Genomic DNA, 8010 nt, shown 5'->3' with positions numbered 1-8010 from the left:
CATCAAGACTGACATTAAGTAGCCCATCCATGCCACAAATGGGGCCAGTGCTACTTCTTCAATGTTTTATAAAAATGAGGAGGTACTTTTGGTTGCCACAATGACAGAGGGGTGTTACTAGGATTTAATGGATTGGGATGAATGACAAAAACACTGCAAAAGCACAGGGCAGTTCTACACAATAACGGATTTCCCTGCCCTCAATACCAAGAGAACCCCCTTGGAGAAATGCGATGAGTCAACAAGCTCCTTGAAGACAAGGCACATATCGTGTTCCCCTGGGTGTTCTAGCAGCAAGCACAGTGCTGCTTGACCTTCACTGAATGCATATTGGGAACGGTCTTCCATTTCTTGCCATTGAGCTAGCTAGGAATATAGAAATGCATAAATGTATGACTTCATATTGATTCAATGAAAGTGTAACTAGACTCTTGCTTCTGAGCAGAGGAGGAAAAGGGCAGTTCATTCTCAGTTGTTAAAAAAAGAGGGTAATCAAAATTGCTAAGTCACGGAGAGCAGAGAGATACTTCAATCAGAAAGCAACAATGACACCTAAGATTGAGGTAGCTTTTCATATTAAAGTCTTACTAGTTACCTAGACTGGAAGTGACTTGGATGGGTAATCCAGGCCTCCAGGCCTTTGCTAGAGAGGGCAGCTAAGCCACAGATGGATCCTGATACAATGAGGGTGTTCTTCCACATGCATTGTAGAAAGAGCTAGGGGATTAGCAAACATGGGTGAAAGGAGACATTCATTCATAGAGGAAAATCACCTGCTCGCGGTTTTCCAAAAGACCCACAGAACCTACTGCCCTCTGCGATGGAGACATTCTTTGTGTCAGACTCGGTGGAACAGTTCTGAAGCAGCAAGGGTAATTGTATTGATTTTGAAGGAATGTCTGGTTAATTTTTCACAAGGCGTAGACCCCTCAGAAATCGATAACTTTCTGCTGTTTCTTTATTCTTCCGAATAAACTGTGTCTGTCGGAGAAACTTGATTCTTAAGCTCAATTGGATTTATAAAACATTCACAGGCACACAGCACAAAAGAAATGGAAGCTTTCCCTAGGAGTGGTAAGTATTTAACCTCAGCTTAGGACAAAGACTCCTTCTCTTTTGATTTATTCGTGTCCTTGGACTGGCTTTAGGAGGGACTGCCATTTCTGTGATGCAAATGCTTCTTTTAAGCATTGGTTCCCATCCCCAAGGAAAAGACACTTTAATAGAAGATATGAAGTACATGTCTAGAAAGCAGAATCTAAGCAAATGTGTATTGAAAAAATCTGGGATTATGGGAGAGCCTGTTAGAAATATGTTCATTTTGCTATTTTTTCTTCATGAAGATGAGTGTGCAGTGATAAATATTTTTGAAAGAAATATAAATGTGCTTTGGAAGCGGTATTAAAATGTTTTCCAATAGCAGAGCTTAAGGAAATTGCTGAGTGATTCCTATCTCTCATGTAGATTTACACAGCAAGAAGCTAATGCCCAGAGAGGTTAAGTGTTCTTCCTAAGGTCACACAGTGAATGTCTCATTCATTAAATTGGAAATGCCACTTTGAAAAGAAATCGATGAACACTCATTTATCAAGGCCAGGAAATGTGCAAGGTTGCAAACAGATAATGTCTGGATTGGAACAAATACACAAGACAAGAACTCAAATCATAAAAACAGGAAAGAGAAGATAGAGGGGAAATTCAAAACAATGTATTTGCAATACTAGAAAAACTTCCCACACTTGGTTAAATATCATTGATGAATCATTTACTTACATAGTAGTTATATCACTTGAGACATAAGACCAATCATTGCTCCTCATCTTATTTGTATGTCATGGTTTTTTAACGCTTTGGTGTACAAAAACCCAGCACAGCTATCAACTCCTACAATAAAACACACATAGGTTATTTATTGGCAAGGCAAATAGGTATTACTTCAAATAGATACAGAGAGAGAGTCCAACATTTCCAAGCCAATCCAGTGATTAACTAAACCTCTTTTTCTGGGAATATGAACACGTAAGACCCTTGAAGCCCCTCCTAAGCCTTTTGCTCTTACCCAAACCCCACATGTGTGTGAGCACACAGGAAACATTAGTACAGGTCTATCTGGGTGTGTTTAGAAGTGTCTTAAATAACAGAAATACTTAGGGTCACATCAAATGATACTACATTTTCTTTAAATATTCTTAGTTTCCTTTGCTTTGTTAATAACTTAGGAAGTAAAGAAATAGGAAAAGTTACTGAAATCAGTTACGTTTCATGCTGGTTTCCAACTGGGACCATCTGCCTCGCTAAATGAACATAGGCATTTCTTCATAGTCTGAAAACGTCATCAAGAACAAACTCTGCGAATTGCTTGCTGAAGTATCATTCACTGTGGCTTTTAGGGGTATTTCAGGAATGAGAGGGAATGCTGAAGTTTCAATCCCTCTTGTCCCAGTAGCTACAAGTTAAATACCAAAAGCAAACCCTGTCTAGCTCCTGGTGTTTAACCAGGCCAGCTATAAAAATTATCTTCATCTAATTCTAGCACGAGATGACTTTTGACCAGGATGAGGTTTTATTTCCCGTCCAATCTAGTAAACAAACAAACAAACATTATCTTATGGCTCTTGAATGGATATTTAAGATCTAGACTACTTAGAATTCAAAGGACTTGTATGCATGCATATAAGCCAAACCAATGGACACAGACAACAGGGGGATGAGAGTATGAGTGCGGGGGCGGGGGGAGGGTGGGGGTTAATGGGGGGGATGAGGACACATTTGTAATACCCCAACCAATAAAGAAAATAAAAAAAAAAAACATTCCAAAGAAAACTTCCTGACTTCCCGATTATACCCTATGAACTTACTGATGAGGGCTTGATCGTATCTTCTGTGTCTTAATGCAACACGTCCCACATGCAGACAGGAATGAGCCTGGTGGAAGCAGCATTCATTAAGAAGGGAGACCTTTCAGGTTATCTGGAATGTCCATTCTGCTCATAAGACTATTGTCCTCGACTATTAATTGAGACTCACATAATTAGTGTCTTGACCTTAAAATCAATCCAGAATGGGACCTTCCTGTAAATTTCTTTTAAAATTGCCTTTAAGTCCATAATTATTTCTAATTTAAAAATTTTACTAAATTTTCAAAAATATCCATAAAAATTCCAAATCAAGGATTTAAAGAAAGAATGCATTGAATGAAGATCACTAAATCCACAAATGGAATTATAACTACTAACTTATTTCTAAAAAGGAAACTAAAATGTGCATACACTTGCACACACATAGGGACAACAAATTAGAATAGCCAAAGTGTGTTGGGGAATTAACTTCTATTTCTTATTTTTAGAACTTGGCAAAATTATTATCCAGGTATTCTTTAAGGAAAAAGAAAATGTTTCTTTCAACTCTATTTTCTTCTGTGGATCCTTTTACATGTCCCATTATGTCACTGTCTCAAGGAAGTATGCAATGGTAAGGCTAGGAATTTTTCTTGTGTTCAAGTTTAAAACTCATTGGAGTGAAGATCTCCCCATCTTTCAATCTTTGACTGATGGAACTGCAAAATGTCATTTCAGAGACTTTTCTGCTATTATGATTAAATCTCTAATTATTTGTATTGTTAATTACATACATTTAAAGCCTTCATTCTTATTTTTTAATCTTTATTGTTGAAAGTAAATATATATATATATATATATATATATATATATATATATATATCCTTTTTTCTCCCATTGACTCCACACTTTCTCCCCAAGGCCTTCACCACACTATTTTCTGTGTCCACAGATTGTGCATATATGCATACAAGTCCTCTGGTTGATCCCTTCCCACCCACCCACCACTGCTTTCCCTCTGAGATTTGACAGTCTGTTCCATGCTTCTATGTCTGTATCTATTTTGTTCACCAGTTTATTTTGTTCATTAGACTTCACATATGAATGAGAGCATGTGATACTTGTCTTTCTTAAAGCCTTCATTCTTCTATTCAACACCCCACAATAACTTTCAGTGATTGATCATTTCTATGTCACTGCCACATTTTGCTGTTTTATTATAACCTGAACATTTTATGATATGTCATAGGTTGCACAACAGAGGAGATGTGATTGTGTGCCCCAGATGTTCATGGGAATGAAGGGTTTCCAGGCTGAGTCCCATCCATACAAAAGTTCTGAGAACCTTAATATGCCCTGTGGCTGAAATGTTGCTGTATAATCGATTTATGGTAACAATCATGAAGACTGCACCACATCCAGAAATCATTATCTGTTTCTTGAAAGTACTATGTTATATACATTAGAATCTTTAAGGCTAGATGCTGCAATACCCCCTGACCATTTAATGGTTTAACATTAATACTGACATATTCTCATACATGTGTCTGTCTGATGCAGGTCTGACCATCTTCCTCTACCTTGAAACTATACAATTTGGAGCATGGTAGAAGGGTAATGGAAGAGGAATGCTCGTCACCCCTTTACCTGCACTCATCAGAACTACGCACTGGCCAACAATAGTTATATGATTGTAATCTTACTTCAAAGGAAATTGTATAAGGTAGAAGAACCCCTAGATATTTGGCAAGTACTAAATGATTCTGCCATGTATCTGGGTTTTGCCTAAAATATAATATAAATAAAAGGTGTAGTGGTTATGTTTTTGATTAGAGGATTCTCCCAGTCCCAACCATATCTGGACAATAGCAACCTTTAGTTGAGTATCACAGGATGCAACTTAGAATGAGTTTAAGCACATTTTTAGCAGTGACACTACATAGACAGTAGAACATCTAGTTGGCCACTTGTAGCATCCAATTGGCTTAAAAGCCTGAGGAATTGCTTGCTAACTTAATCTACACAGGTAATATTTCTTAGTAGCAGAGGAAAGACTGTGGTTCAAACTTGACTTTGCTAATTTGATTGTGTCATTGTGCTTAAGAGTATCTTCATCTGAAAAAAGCAACTCAACAAAGCACTTCACTGTAACTTGCTTCACAGGGATTTGTGAGGAGAAAATGATATCAAACAGTTAACAAAATCTTTGGAATCTGTGAATTGCTAGATAAATATAAAATACTATATTTTGATGACACTCTGAGCATTTTCTCACTTAACGTTTCACTATTGTTTATAGCCTCTTGACCAAAGTAAGAAGAATCTTTCTGCTGGAGCTATGGTTTAGATACCAAGTAGCTTTAAGCTAAAATTCACTATATTTTTATGGAAAAGGGACAATTCTGTTTTTAATTTATATTCTATTATTTAAAATGCTAAAAGTGTAATGATTCATGGTAAAACTTATAATTTTGAAAACCAGTGAGTTAAAAAATATTTCTGTACAGTGAAAAACATATATTTTCTGTACATAATCATGTTAGTAAGCAAATAGATCATTTTTACAAGACTGCTCATGCTGGGGAGAGAAATGTTTTAAAATGCATGACTCATTAAAATAATTTATGTCATTACAAGATAATTTATGTAGCTATCTTCTTTTAATAGATTCTTTCCCACTGTGGGGTCTCTCTCTCTCTCTCTCTCTCTCTCTCTCTCTCTCTTAATAGCATACTTAGGAAAAGTAAAGCTGATGTTATAAGGATCTGAATACTTCAAAAAACTTTATTTAGGATATCTGAGCTGTTGTTGATTTTTTATGTATTTTAACACTCTCACTTCTGAAAATTTAAGAAAAGGTGTAAAAATCAATCTTTATTGCATATTTAATTTCTCATGAAAATACAAAATCTTCAGTCAGTATTGAAAAGAGGATCTGAGTAGGGACACCTTGAACAGGAAATAATCTTTCTCCGATGCTTTTAGAGTCAAAACAATTCTGGAGATTTTTCCTTCTGAATGTAGGAAGGCATTTATTCCTAAAATTATAAAGCTTCTACTCTGAGGCTCTGCTCCGCTGATGACATTTGCCTCCCATATGGCTACATATTTGACATAGAAAACTCTTCTTTCAGCAATCCTTTTACAGATATGAGTTGTTTTTTAAAGTAAATTATCAGAATCATGGATAGTTGTATGGCCCTCTACTAACTTTTGACACTTATGTCCAACCAGTCTTTCTTCCACAGCATGACTTTGTGTCATTAAACAGTGTAAGGCAGGGGTGGGCAACCTTTTTGTGAGTGTGTGTCAAAACCAGCAAAATCACGGACTCAAAATTCTGCGTGCCAACCCTAATTTTTTGAGAACATGTTACACCTACTTGATATCTCTTAAGGTGTACATATGTGTACATATTGAAGAAATAATAAAATTCATTCGAGCGACAAAAACACAGTATATGATGATGAAAAATACATTTTTTTATGTATACATGTACACTGATAGTCTGACAGAAAACTTTATGACTCCGTTTGATATTATCAGTGGGACTTTTGCTGCTGCATCACTGATGACAGAGATTTTACATCAGGTTTATATTTCGTGACCTTCAGAGATATGCACGAGCTACTACTTTCATCCGTCAGGCTACTCCTATTATGAGACTTAACAAAATTCATCACTGAGAACAAAGATTCACAAGCGTATGTGGATGAAACTAAAACACTGGTCGGATCTAGGAAGGGAGGGAGAGTTAAGGCAGAGGCATAGAAATTGCTCTTCCCCTCTCCCGTCAATCCATGTCTATGGTTTTTAAGATAACTTGTTATGTAAAATTATTTATTTGTCTAAGATGCACCTACACTGAATTTATCTGAAAAATGGAAAAGTCGATATTAAGAAAAAAATTGTAAATGGAAGATTATAAGAGAGGGTTTTGCGTGCCAGCAAAAGTTACTGGCGTTCCATGTTTGGCACACGTGCCAGGAGTTGCCCACCCCTGGTGTAAGGCACTAGGGACCGAACACAATATTGCAATTATCTTGTCTTCAATAGCCACAGAATTACTCATATTTTCCATGAGAGACCAATGGGACAATATCTGTGTCATGCCTCACACTCCGTGGCAGCATCACTGTGCATAGGTACTTAGCTTGCTTGATTTTTTGAGGTGCTCATCTCATTATTCTGTTGCTGTACAGACCGAGTTCTAAGGGAACATAAGAAGAGATAAGTTCATTTGAGCCAGAGGAGATCTTGAAAATAAAGTATCACATTTTTGTTGATTATAGTGGTAGTCTTTGCCTTCTCAGAAACACTTCCTTTAATGAGCAGAACATTAAGTGGAAAGAATTTAAGGCTCAGGTTTCCTAAGTCTTTGTCCATATTTGGATTGGCAAAGCAAATATTTTGTCACTTAAACTGTTACATAGGCTTTCCAGATATACTTGGCAGAAGAAAACGATCTTATCAACCACCCCCTAGAATGCTAGTAACTCTTTTCTGAGTCACAGTAATGCATTGTGTTAATAAATAGAAGTTCTCCATTAAAATATTAGCAGATGTAGCAGATTAGAAATGCTCACAAATTTTTGTTACACAACTCACTGAATGCTATGGTCTATGTACCACTCACTTAACTCTAAGAATAGTATGGAATATTTTTTTCACCAAAATAATATAATGGAAGTGATGATCTAGTTTCCTGCCTAAAAATTAAGAGACTTCTCTTCCACTCTCTTTTTCTTAAATCATTCACTCTTGGACTCCTGAATTAGGATGTAAAAAGTCCTTCGAACTTTCTGGAGAGAGAATGTGGAGAGGGTCTGAGAACATAGGGAGAGAAAGAGGGGCCAAGTTAAACCCAGCTTCTAACTATCCTCCTAAGGCTGAGGTAGTAGGAATGTGAGTAAAGCTGTTTGAACCTCCTAAACCAACAAAGAACCCAGTTGAATACCAACAAGTGATCAGACACATGCAAGGGAAGAATTGCCAAGCTGAGCCGGGCACACATTCCTGAACCATAAAATTACAATATACAGTAAAATGATTGCTCTTTAAAAATCACTAAGTGGGGGGAGAATTTGTGGTACAACCATAGGCAACCTAACAGAATAAGCAGTGGATCTTCTGCCTTTGTTTTCTTGGCATCTCTAACATTAAACTAAGATTG

Source organism: Myotis myotis, unplaced genomic scaffold, assembly GCF_014108235.1.
Source record: "Myotis myotis isolate mMyoMyo1 unplaced genomic scaffold, mMyoMyo1.p scaffold_m19_p_1, whole genome shotgun sequence".
Taxonomy (NCBI): domain Eukaryota; kingdom Metazoa; phylum Chordata; class Mammalia; order Chiroptera; family Vespertilionidae; genus Myotis; species Myotis myotis.
This window is presented reverse-complemented; position numbering follows the sequence as displayed.